The following is a 22,641-nucleotide window of genomic DNA, read 5'->3' as shown; positions in this document are numbered from 1 at the left end:
CGGGAGAGTCATACTGTGCCAACACATCCTGTAATTTGTCAGATAAACCTTGACAAAACTGGCTCCTAAGAGCCGGGTCATTCCACTGGGTGTCCATGGCCCACCTACGGAACTCCGAACAGAATTCCTCCGCCGGACGATCTCTCTGCTGGATCCTACGTAACTTAGACTCAGCAAGGGAGATCCGATCTGGGTCATCATATACGAGTCCCAGAGCAGCGAAAAACCTATCCACTGACTGGAGAGCCGGGGAGCCCGGGGGAAGAGAGAACGCCCAAGATTGTGGGTCCCCTTGTAGGAGCGAGATGACAATTCCCACCCTTTGTTCTTCACTCCCCGATGACCGAGGCCGCAGCCGAAAGTACAACTTGCATGCCTCCCGGAAAACAAAAAACTTGTCCCGCCCCCCAGTGAACCTGTCAGGGAGAGCTACTTTAGGTTCTGGTCCGGCTTGCTCCTGAGGATGCAAAACCTTGGACCTAACGTTCGCCAGCTCCATGGACAAACTCTGCAACTGCCGAGCTAGACCGGCTACTGGATCCATGGTAGCTGGAGAAAAACTAAGTGGGTCGGTGAAAATGTCACGCTGTCTCTGTATACTGGAGGTAGGGGGCCTAAGCAGACCCTAAGCTGGGGCCCTGACTAATCCCTCAACCTGGAGGTACTGTTAAAGGTACAGAGGTCCAGGCCGCCAGCATAACCCCTACCTCCTTGGGATCCCTGCACCTAAGTAATCTAGTCCTGAGAAGGACCCCGATCACAACAAAAGGGGACAAGTAATAATATGCCCACACACAGTACTTAGACGAACGAGACAGTACAAGGGAAAAACCAAAACCACCTTGCATACAAAAACTACACAACTACAACAGAGGGAACACCAACGGGAAAGGAGATAAATGATAAAGCGAGGAAGGGAAAAAACACTCCAAATACACTTATCTCAGAAACTCCAAATACCACGATCCGCTCTGTTAGTCTGCATGAAATGCTGTCACCGACACTTCCCAAACAGACCAGCAGGCATTTGAAGGAGTCTCACTACAGCAGCATTGATTGCAGCTGGGCGAGGCTGGACCTCGTCTAGCACAGAGAGAGAGAGAATTAACTCCCTCACTGCCGAAAACACAAAGCACCAAAAAGTCAGCTGCGAGAAGTCAGGCTGTGTAATCGTGACGATCTTCGTGGCGACACACCCGTGACAGCTGCCCTCTAAAAAAATGCCACCCCACACCATTACTAACCCACTGCCAAACCGGTCATGCTGAAGGATGTTGCAGGCAGCAGATCGCTCTCCACGGCGTCTCCAGACTCTGTCACGTCTGTCACATGTGCTCAGTGTGAACCTGCTTTCATCTGTGAAGAGCACAGGGCGCCAATGGCGACTTTGCCAATCCTGGTGTTCTGTGGCAAATGCCAAGCGTCCTGCACGGTGTTGGGCTGTGAGCACAACCCCCATCTGTGGACGTTGGGCCCTCATACCTCCCTCATGAATTAGGTTTCTAACCGTTTGTACAGACACATGCACATTTGTGGCCTGCTGCAGGTCATTTTGCATGGCTCTGGCAGTGCTCCCCCTGTTCCTCCTTGCACAAAGAAGGAGGTAACGGTCCTGCTACTGGGTTGTTGTCCTATGGCTCCCTCAACATCTCCTGGTATCTGCTCCATGCTCTGTACACTAGCTGACAGACACAGCTACCCTTCTTGCCACAGCTCGCACTGATGTGCCATCCTGGATGAAGTGCACTACCAGAGCAACTTCTGTGGGTTGTACTGTAGACACCGCCTCATGCTACTGTATCTCTAGGGGTGAGAGCAATGGCAAAATGAAAAAGTGACCAAAACAACAGCCAGAAAGGATGAGAACAGAGAAATGGTCTGTAGTCACCACCTGCAGAACCACTCCTTTATAGGGGGTATCTTGCTAATTACCTATCATTTCTACCAGTTGTCTGTTCCATTTGCACAACAGCAGGAGACATTGATTCACAATCAGTGTTGCTTCATAACTGGACAGGTAGATTTCACAGAAGTGTTATTGACTTGGAGTTACATTATGTTGTTTAAGTGTTCCCTTTATTTTTTGAGCAGTGTATATGCCTAAACACTAACAGTCAGGTAGTTGCTAACAGAAGCAACTACCTGCCTCTTGTACCCGCGTCGGTCATTGACAGCTCCTGCTGGAAATTCAGCTGCTCTTTGTCAATAGAGAAGCAGTTTCTCTTCCTGTTGACAGGGCGGGACTACTGGCATCATGCTGATTGACAGTCGGCTTCCCCCAATTAGGCAGTGAGGAGCTAGCTGTCAATCAGAATGACACCAGTAGTCCCGCCCTGTCAACAGGAAGAGAAACTGCCACTCTTTTGTCATGACGTCAACGGACGTCTGTGACCGCCGTGAGCTGGCTGACATGGGCGCCGGGCACAACAAGCAGGTAGGTAGCAACTACCTGTCTGTTAGTGCTTAGGCACATTTTATTTTATTTTTCCCGGATTTTGTCCCGGATATCCCCTTTAACTCGGACCATTTTCCCTGTCGCTGCTGCCAAAAAACATCCTCACAGCATGATGCTGCCACCATCATGTTTCACTGTGGGGATGGTGTTCTTTGGATGATGAGCTGTATTGGTTTGACGCCAGACATAGCATTTACCTTAGTGACCAAATAGTTAAATTTTGGTCTCATCTGACTACAGCACCTTCCTCCATATATTCATACATTTGGGGAGTCTCCCACATTTCTTTTGGCAAACTAAAAATGAGCCTTACAATTTTTGTGTGTAAGTAAAGGCTTTTTTTCTGCCCACTCTTCCATAAAGTCCACCTCTATGGATTTTACGGCTTATTGTGGGCGTATGGACAGATACTCCAGTCACTGCTTTTGAACTCCATCAGGGTTACCTTTGGTCCCTGTGCCGCCTCTCTGATTAATGCCCTCCTTGCCCGGGCTGAGAGTTTTGGTGGGTGGCCCTCTCTTGTCAGGTTTCTTGTGGTACTATGTACTTTCCATTTGATGATAATGGATTTGATAGTGTTCTGTGTGATCATCGGAGATTGGGATATTTTTTTATAACCCAACCCTGACTTGGACTTCTCAATAACCTTGCTTGTCCCTGACATGTTTGGAGATCTCCTTGGTCTTCATGGTGTTTGGTTAGTGGTGCTTCTTTCTTAATGGTGGTGTTGCAGCCTCTGTGGCCTTTCAGAAAAGGTGTGTATATACTGACAGACCATGTGACACTTAGATTTCACACAGGTGGACTTCCTTTCGTAAAGCATGGGACTTGCTTGCACCAGAAATTTTTAGGGGCTTTATAGCAAAAGGAGTGAATACATACGCACATGCCAATTTTTTAGTTATTTGATACCATAAATTTAATTTATGCCTATATTTTTCTCACTTCACCAACTTAGACTATTTAGTGCTGATGCATTGCACACAAATCTTATTGCAAAAATATATAAACACAGGTTGTAACGTAACAAAATAGGTAAAAAGCCAAGGGGTGAATACTTTTGCAAACCACTGTAATTTTTGAAGCGCAGACAAGAAAACACATCTATAATAGCTAATTTTGATACAGTTTTTGAGACAAAAACAAAGATTGTATAGTAAAGCAAATGAAACTATTTAGGAACTTTTTTCTTTTTCATTAAAGAGGTATTCCCATCTCCAAGATCCTATCCCAATATTTAGTACATGTAATAATAATATTAGCAAATACCTGCAATTAGAAATGTAGTTTAGTTCTTCTGATTCGCTATGTCGCTTACCCCGTGTAGGCCATTGAAGCAGCTTGGGTATCCGTGGTTACGACCACTCATATAGTGACAGTTAGCTTTCAGTGGTCGGAACCATGGATACTTAAGCTACTGCTGCTGCCCTACATTGGGTAAGCGACATACCGATTTAGAAAAACGATACTACATTTCTAATTGGTGGTATTGTTGGGATAGGATATTGGAGATGGGAATACCCCTTTAACATAAAAAAGATGCTTTAGGAGGCTAAAGGTTCATTTACTGCCACAAATCGGCTAGATGTTTGCTATTCCATGGTGGTTTAATCGTCTTTTCAGGCAGGTCGAACCTTCTTTTGATGCACACTGAACAATCATTAATAGATTGATTTGTGCTCATAAGCTGTCATTGTTTTTACAACCTTATGTGCTCTTCCTTAGAACTCTGGTTTTTAAGCAAGCTTAGAAAGCATTTTTCTCGACAATCAAGTGTTGTGCTCGTTTATTGGGTGATTGGCAGCCTTTTCAAACTGGCCAATTATCGGGAAACAAGAATTCCTAAGAACGCTCATTCGTGATATTCTTGCATTGTAATTGCAACTTCAGAACAATGTTTATGTAGCACCCTGAGGATTCGGCTGCTACAGGGGTATTGCACCTCAACCCAGAGGTGTGATATTCCACTCCCGGGTAAGGATGGAGTGTGGAACTGAGCTAGTAGGCTGCATGCACTACACACATCCCATTTCCGGGGAACAGACCGATGGTACTCCCACTAGAGAAATGTGCAGGTACGACAGTGTCTGTTCCTGGCTGGAGTGGGAGGGGGGTGGAACATCCCAGTAGTGTAGGGGCAGATAGGGGGAGCAGCCTGGGTAAAGTTAGGAGCTCATTGGGTGCTGGTCACCTGAGCTCACACATAGAGGGAGTATATAAGGTGGGAACCATCTTAGATCAGGGTCAGTCTGTGAGACGTCAGTCAGTCAGCCACAGTCAGTCAGTCAGTCAGTCTGTCTGAGAGCCTGAGAAGCAGAGCAGAGGAGAAGAGAGAGAGACCCAGAGGCGCAGAGGGGACCCCAAGAGCCCATAAGAGAGCTAATAGGGTGAAGGGTCGGCAACAGGGTACCGGATCCCAAGCTGGCAGAGGCTACAGCACACCTTAGCCAGGAACCGGAGGTCGTGGGCAGGATCTGCCACGATCACCCACTAAATCCACCCGGAAGGCAGACCAAGAATAGGGTCAGGGAGCCCAGAGGAGGCTTGACCAACAAGAGGCCCGAGGGAGCCGGACTTAGGTGGATCCCTGGTGGGAACGGCCAGAAGAAGGGAGAGACAGAAAGGAGCTCAGGACCACACTCCAGAGTTGCCTGGGAGTTGACCGAGTCCAGGCCCTGGTGGACGCAGCACGGCTTGGGTGGTCACTGCTGTACACAGTGACCCGAGCAATACCAGTAAGTAAAACCCTGGAACTGCATTTTATGCCTCTGAGTCTCCTTGCTGCACCTTCACAACCACCATCCTCCACGGCTGACCCCCTGAGGCTATACCCCTTCCGTTGGGGGTTATACTACCTAAGCTGCACTCACATCATCAGCCTCAGTGGACCCTGCTGCAGCGGCGGCCGTATTGACCGCAAATCAACGGGTGGCGTAGTCGACACAAAAGAACATCTAGTAACATCATAAGGACTGCCACACACTGAGCTTGACACCCTGGGCACGGACCGGGTCACAGCCACTCGGAGACTACAACCCCCATCTGATCCGGCTCCGGGTATCCCCTAAACAACACTGGCCCAGGGGGCGCGTCAATTTTGGCGTAGTCGGCAGGATCTCGTGCCCGCAACAACCGGGTACTGCGTGCCTGAAGAAAAGTTCACCGTTACCTCAAAAAGAAGTCTCCCGCCGGTTCCGGAGGGTCCCCGCCAACGGACCCCATCACAGGTCGTTTCCCGCCGGTTGTCCGCCATTTGCAGCTTTTTCCCGCCATCCATGGAGTTTCCCGCCACTGGGAGACGATTCCCGCCATTTCCAAAGATTTCCCGCCTTGGAAGAGCGGACGCCATTATGGGCGTGCCAGAGGGTGGCAAGAGGTCACCTCCCATCGTGGGCCAGGTCGAAGAATGGCGCCAAAAGCGGAAACCGCGCCCACCAACAGAGACTGTGATGCTGGAAGTGTCAATCAGCGTGAGAGAACTGCCCCTGGAACTGAAGTTGCCCCGGGACCACCCTCGATGTGGGCGGAGACAGAACAAGAGAGCAAAGATGGGTGTCGCCTGGAGCAGTCTGGAGAGAGCGCACCCGGAGACAAGACGTCTGGAAGAGAGTCCAGAGAGAGCCTACCCGGAGATGGAGGGAGAGTCAGGCAGCACCGACCCAGTGGTCAGGAGCTTGTTGCAGGTCGCCACTCCAGAAGGCCTGCTGGAGATCCTAGCACAGCTCCCCCGAGACCGGGAGTGTGCACAGACCACGCTGGAGGGCCTCGCACGGAGGATGGCCCGGGTGCTGCGGGAGACGTTGGCGGAGTGGAGCCGAGAGATGGCCCAGCAGACCGGCACCCGTCAGCGGAGCACGCCACCTGAGACGAGGAGACAGACCGCCTCTGAGGATGGCGCAGGAGGAATGAAGGCAGGAGACGGCGCCGAGAAGGGAGCTGAACGGACGGAGGCAGGTAAAGGGGACGTCTCTACCCCGAGCCGGGAAACCGCGTGCCTGCCCCAGCTCCCCGTCGCAGAGCCCGAAATTCCCCCTGCCGTGCCCGTCGCTGCATCGTCACCGCCGCAGACTAGGCCTCAACCGGAAGCCGCGGCCGCGACCCCTGTGACGTCACACGCCTCGACCTCGAGCGTGGCCAAGCAGGAAATACCACCGGCCTGGTCGCAAGGCCTAGTACCTCCGGGCGCCACAATACCAACAGCGCCCCCTACCTCCGCGGAGCCACCGGCCTGGCCGCAGGGCCGAGTAACCACGGGCGCCGCCGTTCTGACGGTGCCCTTTTCCTTTAGCGTGCCCCAAGCCTGGTCGCAAGGCCTGGTCAACCCGGGCGCCGCTACCACCACAGCGCCCATAGCACCTAAAGTACCGCACCTGGGTGAGGACCTGTTCGCCCAGCATACGTGCCCGGATGGGCAGCCCTTTATATGGCCACCGGAGTTTCACCATCCCCGACTCCGGAAAGAGAGACCCCTAGACGAACCCCTGATTCCGGTTCCGAAGCCAGCAAGGAGGACCTCGCCCCCGCTGGAGGAGGCACAGTTCGAGTGGGACCCCACTGGAGAAGACCTCATGGGGTTCACTCAGGAGACTCGGGCGGCCGCAGCGGAGCGTGCAGAGTGCTGCCGCCAGCAGCTCGAGGTCTTCGAGAAGGAGCGGAGAGAGAGGCGGGTCCGGGAACAGCAAGCGCAGATAAGGAGCGCGGAGCAGAAGAGCCGGACCAGGAGGAATCCCCGTGCAGCTCATGGTCCCCCTTCCACCGGGACTGTGATAAAATTCAACATGCAGCACGGATGGGGCTTTATCAGAGACCATCATACCCCCGGCGACGTCTTTGTGACCCGCAGAGACGTAGAAAGCCATCTGCCGGAGGGACACAGAGGTCGTGACCTGTATGTAGGGGACGAGGTCACCTTCACCCGGCACAAGTGTGCCAAAGGACCCTACGCCCTCCATGTGCATCGCCTGACGGAGGAGGAGCTGCGGTGTGAGGAGGAGCAAGAGGACCCGGACGGGTCTGAAACTGAAACCAACCAACAAGAAGGAGCAGGAGGACGCCGTCGTTGAAGTACGGTAGAGAGAGACTGTACATAGTTACCCGTCAGGGTATAAGAACTGTTCTAGTTAAAATATAGTCCCCGTTGGGACCAGCCAATTGAACTGATGCCCGTGTGTCCCTAGTTCCTAATACCTGGCCGAGGACTGAGAGCGGCCATATTTCCCTTGTATAAAGTTGCGCTTCTTAAGGCGCCCCCTACCGGTTTTATAGGAAACTGTTTTCTTCAAGAGACTGTAGCACTTTACCCGGTCACAAGTTGCACCGTGACCGGAGGAACCAGAAACAAGAATGTTATATATGAAAAGTTTATTGCTGATGATATCTATATGATGTTTTCTATGTTTATGTTTATGAAAAATTTTGTATGTTTTGGATGTTTATATCTTACAGCCCGAGGACGTGCTGTGATTTACCAGGGGGGAATGTAGCACCCTGAGGATTCGGCTGCTACAGGGGTATTGCACCTCAACCCAGAGGTGTGATATTCCACTCCCGGGTAAGGATGGAGTGTGGAACTGAGCTAGTAGGCTGCATGCACTACACACATCCCATTTCCGGGGAACAGACCGATGGTACTCCCACTAGAGAAATGTGCAGGTACGACAGTGTCTGTTCCTGGCTGGAGTGGGAGGGGGGTGGAACATCCCAGTAGTGTAGGGGCAGATAGGGGGAGCAGCCTGGGTAAAGTTAGGAGCTCATTGGGTGCTGGTCACCTGAGCTCACACATAGAGGGAGTATATAAGGTGGGAACCATCTTAGATCAGGGTCAGTCTGTGAGACGTCAGTCAGTCAGCCACAGTCAGTCAGTCAGTCAGTCTGTCTGAGAGCCTGAGAAGCAGAGCAGAGGAGAAGAGAGAGAGACCCAGAGGCGCAGAGGGGACCCCAAGAGCCCATAAGAGAGCTAATAGGGTGAAGAGTCGGCAACAGGGTACCGGATCCCAAGCTGGCAGAGGCTACAGCACACCTTAGCCAGGAACCGGAGGTCGTGGGCAGGATCTGCCACGATCACCCACTAAATCCACCCAGAAGGCAGACCAAGAATAGGGTCAGGGAGCCCAGAGGAGGCTTGACCAACAAGAGGCCCGAGGGAGCCGGACTTAGGTGGATCCCTGGTGGGAACGGCCAGAAGAAGGGAGAGACAGAAAGGAGCTCAGGACCACACTCCGGAGTTGCCTGGGAGTTGACCGAGTCCAGGACCTGGTGGACGCAGCACGGCTTGGGTGGTCACTGCTGTACACAGTGACCCGAGCAACACCAGTAAGTAAAACCCTGGAACTGCATTTTATGCCTCTGAGTCTCCTTGCTGCACCTTCACAACCACCATCCTCCACGGCTGACCCCCTGAGGCTATACCCCTCCCGTTGGGGGTTATACTACCTAAGCTGCACTCACATCATCAGCCTCAGTGGACCCTGCTGCAGCGGCGGCCGTATTGACCGCAAATCAACGGGTGGCGTAGTCGACACAAAAGAACATCTAGTAACATCATAAGGACTGCCACACACTGAGCTTGACACCCTGGGCACGGACCGGGTCACAGCCACTCGGAGACTACAACCCCCATCTGATCCGGCTCCGGGTATCCCCTAAACAACACTGGCCCAGGGGGCGCGTCATTTATGTATATGAATATTTATGAATATACAAAGATGTTTCAAATGATGGCAAATGGGCATCCTTTATGTCTTGCAGAAAGGTGATTTCACCCTAATCACAGACGCCTATTCTTCACAGTACAAACTGCGAGACTATGGAACTGATACAGATCTCCGCTAGATTTTTGAAACAAGGCTGCAGGAGTTTTTATCAATTCAGCCATTATAGTATTTTCAAAAGGGGCACTGATGTTGGGGGAAAGGGCCTGGCTTCCAGTTAGACTGCTATTCTGGTTCACTTTAGTTTTTTTCTTTGCTTTTTGATGGACCTTATTTTGACATTGTATGACATTAGAGTGTGCCCTACTGATGAATCTAGTACATACTGTCATATGAGATAATATTGATTATCAGGAGCCTAATGAAGGGACAGAAAACAATAGGCAACCTATTTCTAACACAAACGTTTCTCTCTGTCTCTTCCTTGGACAATTTTTTTAGAATGTGATGTTTTCAGGGGCATCTTGCCTACACGGCCGCTTTTAAATTTCCTCACAGCACCTCTATAGACCTGGGATTTCACCTGGCAATTTAAAAAGCCTCTATTTTCTTGAATACACCCCTTGGAGAATATAATCGTATGCATAAAGTATTTGTCTTATTGCAAAGGCCACTTTTGGACAAGCCGAAGGCGTTTAAGTTACATAGGTGCAGATATGGACTGCTCTTATTGCGGAATCAATACATTAACTTACTGTACATTACAGCATTACATTAGTGAACTGAAGACACTCCAATGGAGGACGATTGTTTGTCATTGATTAAAGTTCAGTTGTACACATATAACAATGTTTTAAATCACAGATCATTTATACGTAGTTTCAAAAATTAGAACCCATGAACGACCCGGCTTAGTTTAGCAACTTGGGGGCAATTAGATCTTTATGCTTTCAAGTACTCATAATAGCTAGTATTAGATGGCATTATGACTTTTATTTAACTTTACTATGTTACAGGGGTTGTCCACTATTGGTACAACGCCTTCTCAATCACTATATTTCCCAAATGTAAATTAATAACCGTCTTCCACTGCAGGTGTCGTTCCAGCTATGTTAGTGCCTAGTGTTGTCACGGGAGCTCAGCAGCCAATCAGCAGACACTTCAATCTCGTTTCCTTCGGACAAAACTGACATCCGGTGGAAATAATAGAGTGGCAGCAATTGGGTATCCATGGTTACGACTACTAACAATTAACTAACTGTCACTATATGAGTGGTTGTAACCAGGGAAACCTAAGCTGCTTCAATGGCCTATATGGGGTAAGTGACATAGTGAATCAGAAGAACTATACTACATTTCTAATTAAAGGTGTTTGCTAATATTATTATTATTACATGTACTAAATATTGGGATAGGATCTTGGAGATGGGAATACCCCTTTAAGTTTCGTCCAAATCAAGTGAGCCGCTGATTAGCAGCTATTATTAGATATGAGGGAGACATATTGATTGTCAGAGTAGTGTGCAACATCCCTGCCATTGATGAGAGCTCACACGCTGAGCCTGCATCTTTCCCTGCACCTGATGGCTGATTTAATCAGCCATCAAGTGGTTGTAATAGCCGCGAGTGGATCTCCGACCACCTGCAGCTCTTAACGAATTAAATCCCATTGTCAATCACTGACAGCGGCATTTAATGCGCAGACAGGAACTGCGTCATTGATCCCGCGCACATGATCGCGGGGTGTTGATGGGTTGTCTTGGCAGCTGGGGTCTGCTGAAGCACTGCTATGCATAGCACAGGCAGTAGGATGATCGCAGATTCAAGTCTCCTAGGGGATTATTAAATACAGTAAAAAGTTGTTTTTTTTTAAATAAAAACACAAGTGAAATCACTCCTCTTTTGCCCCATTAAGAATAAAACAAAACAAAAAAATACACATATTTGGTATCGCCGTGTTCTGAAATATCCAATATATCAAAAAATAAAATAAATTAATCAGATTGGTAAATTGCAATAAGAGGCGATCAAAACATTGTATCTACACCAAAATGGTATCAGTAAAACCTCAGCTTTGCGCTCAAAAAATAAACCCTCACACAGCCCCAGATTATATGTTTGGGTTTTTTTTATTTACAAATTTCTGAATTTTTTTTCACCACTGAATTATTAAAAAAATACTATACATGTCTGGTATCTGCGTACTTGTACTGACCTGGATAAACATATTAGCAGGCCAGTTTTACCATATATTGACCATGGTAAATAAAAATAAAAAAAAATCATTGTGGAATTGCACTTCTTTTTTGCAATTTCACTGCATTTGGATTTTTTTTCCCCATTTTCCAGTACACTATGTGACAGAATGAATGGTGTCATTCAAAAGTACAACGGCAAAAAAGAAGCCTCATACATCTACGGTATATGGCTGGAAAAATAATAAAAATGATGACTCTTGGAAGAAGGGGAGGAAAAAAATGGAAAATCACTCGGGCGAAGGGGTTCATATGTATTTTTACTGCATATTTTCTACCCTTTTGTATTCTGCTGCGTGTCTTCTGTATGGATTTGGTAGTTGCTGTTCCAGTTTAAGACTGGTAATGGAGAGTGAAAATCCGTCACATCCAGATTGCTTCTTAGATTACATTTCTGGTCAGTTTATTACACAATAAAAAATTATTTAAGATCAAGATGATTTTCATTTAGATCTGCATGATTACATGTTTGTGGTGATATTTTCACAGTGCAAATTAGCAAAACAATGTAGACAAATGGTTTATCATTGAAATTACTTGTTTATACATACCGTATATTATGAAGCAAAAGAGTTCAGATTTATATAATTTAGTTAAATATGGCCTATGCTGGCCCCACAAAAAAGGGTAACATGCATACTTTGATTCTTGCTTTACACCTCTGATTGCAGAGCCTTTTTTTATGTATGACTCCTGGATCCCCTTGATGCTGACTGCTCTCTGAAGGCCGTGTGCTTTTGTGAGATGATGCAACATATGGCATTATGTTCATCAGCAGAGAGATCTGAATGAACTGCATTATAGCGAGAGGTGTATGTGATACAATATTGCTAAGCTGTTTATAGTTAGAGAACAATAGAACATTTAATTGAAACAGTACAGTAAATAAAGTTGTTCAAAGACACTAATGTTTTATCAGTAGGAGCCTTCAAACTGTCTGATGACAGGTAGACCTTTGTGAAAGGTGGATTTTTTTTTTGAGAAACATTGGACAATGAGCACCTAACACGTGTTAAAGAACAACATTGTCAAATCCTAGCTGCTGTTAACAGATTTCTGGGTACAGAAGTGGCCAGACAGTAACCTAATTTTCATAATCCGGCTCCCTGCACCACCATATCAGACTCAAAACATAGGAAGCAAGATGCAATGGGCATTAACAAAAACATTGTATTAACCATGTAGGAATTACAATGGCCCCTCAAATAAAAAATCAAAAATGGGTTAAGGTTACAATATTTTTCCCATACACTTATCTTGCTAATTTTCTTTAATCCTTATCTTGTATTGTTTTTAGTTTGACATTTTGGGGCTTAATAGAACAATAGTTTTTATAGTTATTGGGCTCAATCCATTATTGCATATCCACTTTTTTTGTATAGTTTTTTTTTTTAAGTTTTTAGCCTGTCTTTTTTTTTACTTGCAACAGATTCTTTTCATCTGAGCCTTTTAAAATTCTGTTTCATGTGTGTGCCTGTTTGTTTGTTGTTTTTTCACTGTTGTGGACGTCATTTTTGTTTTCCTGATGTTTTCAGCCAAATCATCAATTTTTTAAAAAGATGCAAAATTTCTTTGCCAAAGTTGTCTAGTCCCCCTTGGAGTAATTTTATATACACCTGCATATTTTGTGACATTTTAGCAGAACATGTGTCTTTTTGCTCTAAAAAGGTACAAAAAAAAAAGCATTTTTTTTAATTTTGCGCAAGATTCATGATTCTCCTATGCCATTATGAAGAATTAGATACCAAAAAAACGAATGCCAAGAGATAAAAAATGAAAACTGTCACTCAAAATATAGTGCAAATGATGAATCTGACCATGATGAATCATAGTCTCAAGTTAAAATAGTGTCAACCTACAAATGGTTGTTCCAGAACCAATTAACCCCTTTACTCCCGAAGATTGTTTGCACGTCAATGACCAGGCCAATTTTTACAATTCTGACCACTGGCACTTTACGAGGTAATGACTCTGGAACGCTTCAACGGATCCCACTGATTCTGAGATTGTTTGTTTTCATGACATATTGTACTTCATGATAGTGGTAAAAATTATTTGATATAACTGGCATTGGTAAAAAAATCTGAAATTTGGTAAAAAAAATTAAAATTTCGCAATTTTCAAACTTTGAATTTTTATGTCCTGAAATCAGAGAGATATGTCACACAAAATAGTTAATAAATAACATTTCCCACATGTCTACTTTAAATCAGCACAATTTGGACCCAGAATTTTTTTTGTTTGGAAGTCATAAGGGTTTAAAGTTGACCAGTGATTTTTAATTTTTCCAACAAAATTTACAAAACCATTTTTTTAGGGACCACATCACATTTGAAGTGACTTTGAAGGGCCTTTATGACAGAAAATACCCAAAAGTGACACCATTCAAAACTGCACCCCTCAAGGTGCTCAAAACCACATTCAAGAAGTTTATTAACCCTTCAAGTGCTTCACAGGATTTTTTGGAATGTGGAAGAAAACAATGAATATTTAACTTTTTTTTCACAAAAATGTTACTTTAGATCCAATTTTTTTTTCCGCAAGGGTAACAGGTAAAAATGGACCCCAAAATTTGTTGTTCAATTTCTCCTGAGCACGCCGGTACACCATATGTGAGGGGAAACTACTGTTTGAGTGCACGGCAGGGCTCAGAAAGGAAGGGGCGCCATTTGACTTTTTGAATGTAAAATTTGCTTGTATATTTAGCGGCCGCCATGTCACGTTTGGGGAGCCCCTGATGTGCCTAAACAGTGGAAACCCCCCACAAGTGACACCATTTTGAAAACTAGACCCCTTAGGGAACTTATCTAGATGTGTGGTGAGCACTTTGAACCCCAAACTGTTTCACAAAAGTTTATAACATAGGGCTGTGAAAATAAAAAAAAAATCACTTTTTTCCACAAAAATGATCTTTTAGCCCCAATTTTTTTTAATTTTCAAAAGGGAACAGGACAAATTGGACCCAAAAGTTGTTGTGCAATTTCTCTTGAGCACATAGATACCCCATATGTGGTCGAAAACTACTTTTGATTCATAATGCAAAGCTCAGAAGGGAAGAAGCGCCACATTGGAGTTCATGTTTTGCTGGGCTGGTTTGACGGTGCCATGTCACATTGGCAGAACCCCTAAGGTACCAGAACAGCAGAACCACCCAATAAGAGACTTTATTTTACAAACTACACTTCTTAATGAATTCATCTAGGGGTGCAGTGAGCATGTTGACCACAGAATTTTACATTATTGGGTGGTGAAGAAAGAATAATTACATTTTTACCACCAAAGTTTTGTTTTAGCCCCGAATTTTACATTTTCACACTGGGAAATGGTTAAAAATGGCACCAAAATTTGTCACATAATTTTTGCTGAATGTAGAAATACCCCATATGTGGCTGTACATTACTGCTTAGCCACACGGGAGGGATGGAGCGCTATTTGCCTCCTGGAGCGCAGATTTTCCTAGATTAGTATGCAGACTCCATATACACAGCTCCTACGTAATTCAAATGAACCCCCGAGGGATCCATTCACTATAATGAGGCAGCAGAGTTAGGGCTCTTTCACACGTCAGTGTGTCCGATACGTGTGGTAACAGTTTCCACAAGTACCAGAGACACATACACATGCAGATCCATTCAAATGAATGGGTCTGTGCACATGTCAGTGTGTTTCCACGGACTGTGTGTCTGTGGGCAAAACATGTTGACATTTCCATTTTTTTCACATTGCATGGGCCACAAAATGTCCCACACTGATGACACAAGAATGACAACCATGTGTCATCAATGTGACACATACCGGTGCCTGGGAATCAGTGTACAGTTAGCGCTGTTGCCAAGTGCCAGGTGCTGAACGCTGCCCTCATCATTGTTCCCTGCTTGCACTGTAATCAGTGAGAGCAAGGGACAATGTTGAGAGTAGTATTCTTCTCCCGCTGTGTCCTGGTGTAAAAATAAGAATAAAGTTTAAAAATCCTTATACTCACCTGTCCGAACATGTCCCCCGCTGTAATCCACCTGACCACTTACGCAGAGGAGCCGGGGAGAATGACTCGCTCCAGCAAGCAAGCCCAAGAGCTACACTGAGCTCAGTGAGTGACAGGACACCTCTCGCTGAGCGCAGCTCCGGGGCCTGCTTGCTGGAGCAAGACATTCTTCTAGTTTCCTCTGCGTGAGCAGTCATATGGGTTATAGCGAGGGACATATTCGGGCAGGTGAGTATAAGGATTTTTTAATTTTATTCTAATTTTTACATCAAGACACAGCGGGAGCAGAATACTACTATCAACATTGTCCCTTGCTCGCAATGATCGCACCACCGGCAGGGGACAATGATGAGGGCAGCGTTCAGCACCCAGCGCTTGGGAACAGCGCTAACTGTACCGCTAATTCCAAGGCACCGGTACATGTGCTCCTGAGGCGACATCTCCGGTTGCCACACAGGTGCACATGGACACATGGACATGGATATCTTTGGTACTGTTTTTTCCGGTACCGGAAATATCAGGACATGTGAAACTGGCCTTACTCTGGACTCCGTCTGGCCTCTGTTTAGCTGTGTCCTTTTTTTCAGAGGTTTACAAAACTGTGGCCGACGGCACTTTTATGCACGCCTAATAAAAAGACGGACACCGTAGGATCACAGGCCAGACTGTGTCCACGGTGCCTCAATCTGTCTCATTACAGGGAATCTTCCACTGGGTGTTCCGTCAGAATCACGTATTTCAGAGATTTACACAGAAACCCCGGTTTAAGTTCTCAGCACAGAGCGTAGGATAATATGAACCGAGTCATACTGTGATCTTTGGGAGGCAGAATGAACAAATGAGTAGCAGGTGAAGAATTGGTTTTATTTATTTTTTATGCCGTTCCTCGTGCGGTATAAGTGATTAGACGACTTTATTGTTCGGCAGTATGATGATAAAGCACCGTTTTTCGCTTCAAGTTATTTTTGTTTTTTTTTACGGTGCTCACTAAAGGGGTTAACTAGTGAGGCAGTTTATAGGTCAGGTCAGTCCAGATGCGGCAATACCAAATATGTGTACTTTTACTGTTTTTTTGTTTTTTTTCATAATATTTATTTATTGGTACAATATATACATATATATATATATTTTTATAAAAATATTTGTACAACTTTTTTGTTTTTTTTTACTTTATTCCCACTTTTTTACTTAGTCCCACTATGGGACTTTCACTTTTAGTAGTCTGATCACAGTTATAAGGTGTAATAACAAGAGAAACAGAGTACGTATAGGCATAAAAACATAATAACTTTATTAGATAGCAAATATAAAAGCAACCACTGGAGGTGGTAGCATAGAACAGATAATAGAGTTACAAAGTGCAGCACATAGTAATGTATATACAAAGTGTATGTACCAGAAGAGATTCCCTCACAATGGAGGGAAGAGAAGAGGCAAGCACAAAAGGTACCAATAGTACACACCATACATATGCACAAATCAGCACGGATACACAGGTGAGTATACAATGGCAATATAGATACAAGATATCGCTTACCAAATATAAATATAGATACAAGTAATAGGTAGGCCAGGGGCCAGGAGAACTGGGGGTACCAAGTGGCCCAAAATAGAGCCTCGACGCGCGTTTCGCCCCTTAGCTGAGGGCTTTCTCAAGAGGCATGAGTATATAGGAGACCAGGGCCTTTTTAAAGTATAAAGCGTGGTCACATGACCGCGTCGTAGGTCACGTGGCCGGATATGAGGGAAGGATTAGTGCCGGGCGGCGCATGCGCCGGACGCCGAGTGTCGTCAGCGCGGGCAGCGTCCGTCACCCAGCAACGCGCATAGCGGAAGCACAAGGTATGTGCCCCGGAAGTGCGCGGCTGGGGAAGAGACGGCCGTGCCTGGGCCGAGAACACCGTACCTCCGGCGCATGCGCACCACAAATCAGTCCCCAAGGCATAAGGTTACCACTAATAGAAGGGAAAAACACCCACGGGAGATAGACAGGGACCAGAGTAAAAGGGACAACATATATCTCGAATATAATATGGCAACATACAACATAAGATAGTAAGTAAAATGCACAAATTGTGAAGAGACAGACAGTTCTGTCAGGTGTATGGCCGGTATCCATATGTCCGTATATAGCAGCAGTCCCATAGAATCCAAATAAGTCATCACGTGGGTCAAAATATGTTTATCCCTTGTATGTGGTATCTTGGCAACAAAAGAGGAAAGGACCAGGAGAAATAGGAACAAAAAAGAAAAAGTTAAATAAATATAGTAGAAAAAATACAGAATAATAATAAAAAAAACAACATGTACAAATTAAAAACAGCAAGAGCAACATTCAGGGCCACAGGCATAAATAAGGCATAACATCTGAGGCGGAGAACGATCCGTGGAAAAGGAATCATGTCACAAAAAGGGAGCGAAACTAAGTGTCTCGTTAAGGCCTAGGGGAGACATGGTTTTCAAACGTATGATCCATTTCGTTTCCCTTTGGCCAAGAATCTTGGCCCAATCACCGCCACGGGAGCCAAGGTGTAAGACATCAATTCCACGCACTTTCAGGGATTTGGGGTCACAATTATGTTTATTTTGAAAGTGGCGTGGAATGATTTTTAGCTCCCGTGGATCTGCCACCGTCTTGGCCGCGCCAATGTCGCGCACATGCTCCCGTATCCTCACCCGCAACTCTCTCGTGGTAAGTCCGATATAGATTAGATTACAAGCACAAGTTGCATAGTAAATTACATTGGTTGAAGCACATGATATAAAATGACGGATTTGGTAGTCCCGGGAACCATCGGATGAGGAGAAGGAAACAGAGCGCGCGGCATTGGCGCAGGCGAGACAGTGGCCGCAAGGGAAGAACCCAAGTCTTGGTCCACGGGACCCAAAAGGGTTGCTGGGTGGGGGAATATAGTGACTCCGCGTCAACATGTCACCGAGGTTATTAGCTTTCCTGGGTGTCATGAGTGGGTAGTCCCCCACAAATTCACGTAGGGAAGGTTCCGCACCAAGAACACCCCAATGTTTGGAGAGGATCCGCCGCATCTCCCCCCACTCATGGTTGAAAGTGGAGATGTAGCGGATCCTCCCCATATCTCTCTTCCCACCAGATAGAGTAGAATATAATAGATGATTGCGAGGAGTAACCTTCGCCCTCTTATAGCCACGGCGGATGCATCTGTTACTGTATCCTCGTTCCTGGAAACGTCGAGTAAGATCAGCTGACTGAATCTCAAATTGAGAATCAGTTGAGCATATGCGCCTCATCCTCAGGAATTGTCCCACCGGGACGGCGCCAATGGTAGAAGTGGAATGAGCAGACGAGGCATGGACAAGGGAATTAGTGGATGTTGGTTTACGAAAGACATTTGTCTGTATATAACCTCTTTCATCAACTTCCAAGTTAATGTCCAAAAAGGACATTTTGGATTGATGATGGGTATATGTGAGCCTAATTCCCCAATCGTTTTGATTCAACCTGCTCATAAATGCATCGAGCTCCGGCACTGAGCCCCGCCACAAAAGAAAAATATCATCGATATATCTCAGCCATGTCACGGCCAGGTCATTGTCCTGGACACCCCCATCGTCAAAAATTTCTCTCTCCCATGCCCCCAGGAAGAGATTGGCGTATGAGGGTGCACAGGCCGCACCCATGGCCGTGCCACGTAGCTGAAGATAAACAGTATCCTTAAATAAAAAATAATTGTGATGCAGGACGAAGCGCAGGAGCTCGAGCAAAAAATCACCAGAGGGGCCGTCCAGGTCAGAACCCCGGAGGAAGAGGCGCACAGCCTCCAGGCCCAATTCATGTTGGATACATGTGTAGAGGCTTTCAACATCCGCCGTGACTAAGAGGGTCTGTTTATCCACAAGGACCCCATCGACCCGCCGAAGGACCTCCGATGTGTCTTGGATATAGGAAGGTAGAGTCTCCACTAGTGGGCGAAGATGAGTATCAATGTAAGTACAAATAGGGCCCACCAGACCACCTATACCAGACACGATCGGACGTCCCGGCGGGCGGAGGGGGTCCTTGTGGATTTTGGGAAGTAAATAAAATGTGGCTGTACGAGGGAAGCGTACCGTTAGCGCCTCCACCGTGTTTTTATCAATAATATCCATTTCACAGGCCCTGGCTAGGATGCCTTGGAGGGTGGAGGAGAATGAGGCGGTAGGGTTGAATGACAACTTGGAATATGTATTGCAATCCCGTAGTTGTTTCAGGGCTTCTTTTTCATACTGTGAGCAGGGCCAGATTACAATATTGCCCCCCTTGTCAGCTGGTTTTATTACAACGTCTGTTAGAGACTGAAGTTGGCTAATTGCTTGTCGCTGTAAATAAGTCAAATTGTCAAATCTTCTATGAGTAGATAGACATTTTAGATCTTCTGTCACAAGTCGCACAAAGATGTCGACTGCTGGGCTTATTGACAAGGGGGGGAACCTTGCAGATCTAGATCTCATATTTTCTAGTGACCCACCTCTTTGTGAGTTTTCCTGCTCCAGTAGAAGTGCTTCCAGGGTCTGTACCGCCTCCCTCTCCGCCACCTCTGTCGGGCTCCCATCACCACCGGGCCTGGAATGCAATTTTTGCAAAATTAATTTACGAGCAAAAAGGTGGAGGTCCTTGAGTGCAGTAAAAAAGTCAAATGAATTGGTAGGTGCAAATGACAAACCCAACTCAAGGACCTCTACCTGTGCTCTAGTTAACACATGTGTGGACAAGTTGATAATGCGGGGCCCCCCCCACATGTGACCAACCTGAAATGGCACATGTCGTCTCCTCCTATGGCTAGGTCTCGTCTGGATACCTGATGAAGTCTGGGGGATAGAGAGGGACCCAGATGTGGTGTTGCCACTGAGTTTCCTCTCATCCACAATGGTAGAAGAGGCGGCTGATGAGGACCTAGAGTGGGAGGGGGTATGCTTCGTATCCTGTCTACCCCTAGTAGGTGGGAGTCTCCATTTGTATAAGTATCCCAGTTGTTTATCCTTAACATCACGTGCAAATTTCTTGGATTTATTAGCACAGATCTCTTTCACCCATTTTTGTAGCTCTAGGTCTATGTCTTCATTGAGCCGCCTAAGTTCCTCTGTTATCAAGTGCTTTTGCACTGAGGTCTGCAAATTTTCCAATTCAATTTCTATTCCTTTAAGAGAGGTTTCACTATGTTCCTTCAAGAGTTTAAGAAAACCTAGGGAACAAATATTGGCCAAAGCTTCCCAGTTACTCTTAAATGTTTCCTCCTCAATATCGAAGGATGGAAAAATCTGAACCCTGAGACCTCTGGGAATTAGTTCCCCCTCTATATATTTACATAGAAAAGCATGATTCCACCACATTCTCGTTCTCTGCCTCAGAATCGCCCTTAGTTTAGTAATGTTCTCCTGTAATCCAGGGTCCCTGGCCTGTATATTGGTACCAGTGCTGCTAGAAATTTCATGAAGTTGTGCGAGCCACGAATTGTCCCTGGCTCTAAAGTCCATCATGGGCCAAAAATAAACTGTAATAAAACAGAAATAAGTCAATATACACAGAAAGGCCTTCATATTATATATAGTCGTGGCAAAACGCCAATTGAAAAATACATGGCTAATAATTGCCACAAGCCTACTCAACATAAGATGTAATAACAAGAGAAACAGAGTACGTATAGGCATAAAAACATAATAACTTTATTAGATAGCAAATATAAAAGCAACCACTGGAGGTGGTAGCATAGAACAGATAATAGAGTTACAAAGTGCAGCACATAGTAATGTATATACAAAGTGTATGTACCAGAAGAGATTCCCTCAGAATGGAGGGAAGAGAAGAGGCAAGCACAAAAGGTACCAATAGTACACACCATACATATGCACAAATCAGCACGGATACACAGGTGAGTATACAATGGCAATATAGATACAAGATATCGCTTACCAAATATAAATATAGATACAAGTAATAGGTAGGCCAGGGGCCAGGAGAACTGGGGGTACCAAGTGGCCCAAAATAGAGCCTCGACGCGCGTTTCGCCCCTTAGCTGAGGGCTTTCTCAAGAGGCATGAGTATATAGGAGACCAGGGCCTTTTTAAAGTATAAAGCGTGGTCACATGACCGCGTCGTAGGTCACGTGGCCGGATATGAGGGAAGGATTAGTGCCGGGCGGCGCATGCGCCGGACGCCGAGTGTCGTCAGCGCGGGCAGCGTCCGTCACCCAGCAACGCGCATAGCGGAAGCACAAGGTATGTGCCCCGGAAGTGCGCGGCTGGGGAAGAGACGGCCGTGCCTGGGCCGAGAACACCGTACCTCCGGCGCATGCGCACCACAAATCAGTCCCCAAGGCATAAGGTTACCACTAATAGAAGGGAAAAACACCCACGGGAGATAGACAGGGACCAGAGTAAAAGGGACAACATATATCTCGAATATAATATGGCAACATACAACATAAGATAGTAAGTAAAATGCACAAATTGTGAAGAGACAGACAGTTCTGTCAGGTGTATGGCCGGTATCCATATGTCCGTATATAGCAGCAGTCCCATAGAATCCAAATAAGTCATCACGTGGGTCAAAATATGTTTATCCCTTGTATGTGGTATCTTGGCAACAAAAGAGGAAAGGACCAGGAGAAATAGGAACAAAAAAGAAAAAGTTAAATAAATATAGTAGAAAAAATACAGAATAATAATAAAAAAAAAACGACATGTACAAATTAAAAACAGCAAGAGCAACATTCAGGGCCACAGGCATAAATAAGGCATAACATCTGAGGCGGAGAACGATCCGTGGAAAAGGAATCATGTCACAAAAAGGGAGCGAAACTAAGTGTCTCGTTAAGGCCTAGGGGAGACATGGTTTTCAAACGTATGATCCATTTAGTTTCCCTTTGGCCAAGAATCTTGGCCCAATCACCGCCACGGGAGCCAAGGTGTAAGACATCAATTCCACGCACTTTCAGGGATTTGGGGTCACAATTATGTTTATTTTGAAAGTGGCGTGGAATGGTTTTTAGCTCCCGTGGATCTGCCACCGTCTTGGCCGCGCCAATGTCGCGCACATGCTCCCGTATCCTCACCCGCAACTCTCTCGTGGTAAGTCCGATATAGATTAGATTACAAGCACAAGTTGCATAGTAAATTACATTGGTTGAAGCACATGATATAAAATGACGGATTTGGTAGTCCCGGGAACCATCGGATGAGGAGAAGGAAACAGAGCGCGCGGCATTGGCGCAGGCGAGACAGTGGCCGCAAGGGAAGAACCCAAGTCTTGGTCCACGGGACCCAAAAGGGTTGCTGGGTGGGGGG

The sequence above is a fragment of the Phyllobates terribilis genome, unplaced genomic scaffold, assembly GCF_046119375.1.
Source record: "Phyllobates terribilis strain yellow unplaced genomic scaffold, ASM4611937v1 Scaffold_11__3_contigs__length_659146591, whole genome shotgun sequence".
NCBI classification, from domain to species: domain Eukaryota; kingdom Metazoa; phylum Chordata; class Amphibia; order Anura; family Dendrobatidae; genus Phyllobates; species Phyllobates terribilis.
This window is presented reverse-complemented; position numbering follows the sequence as displayed.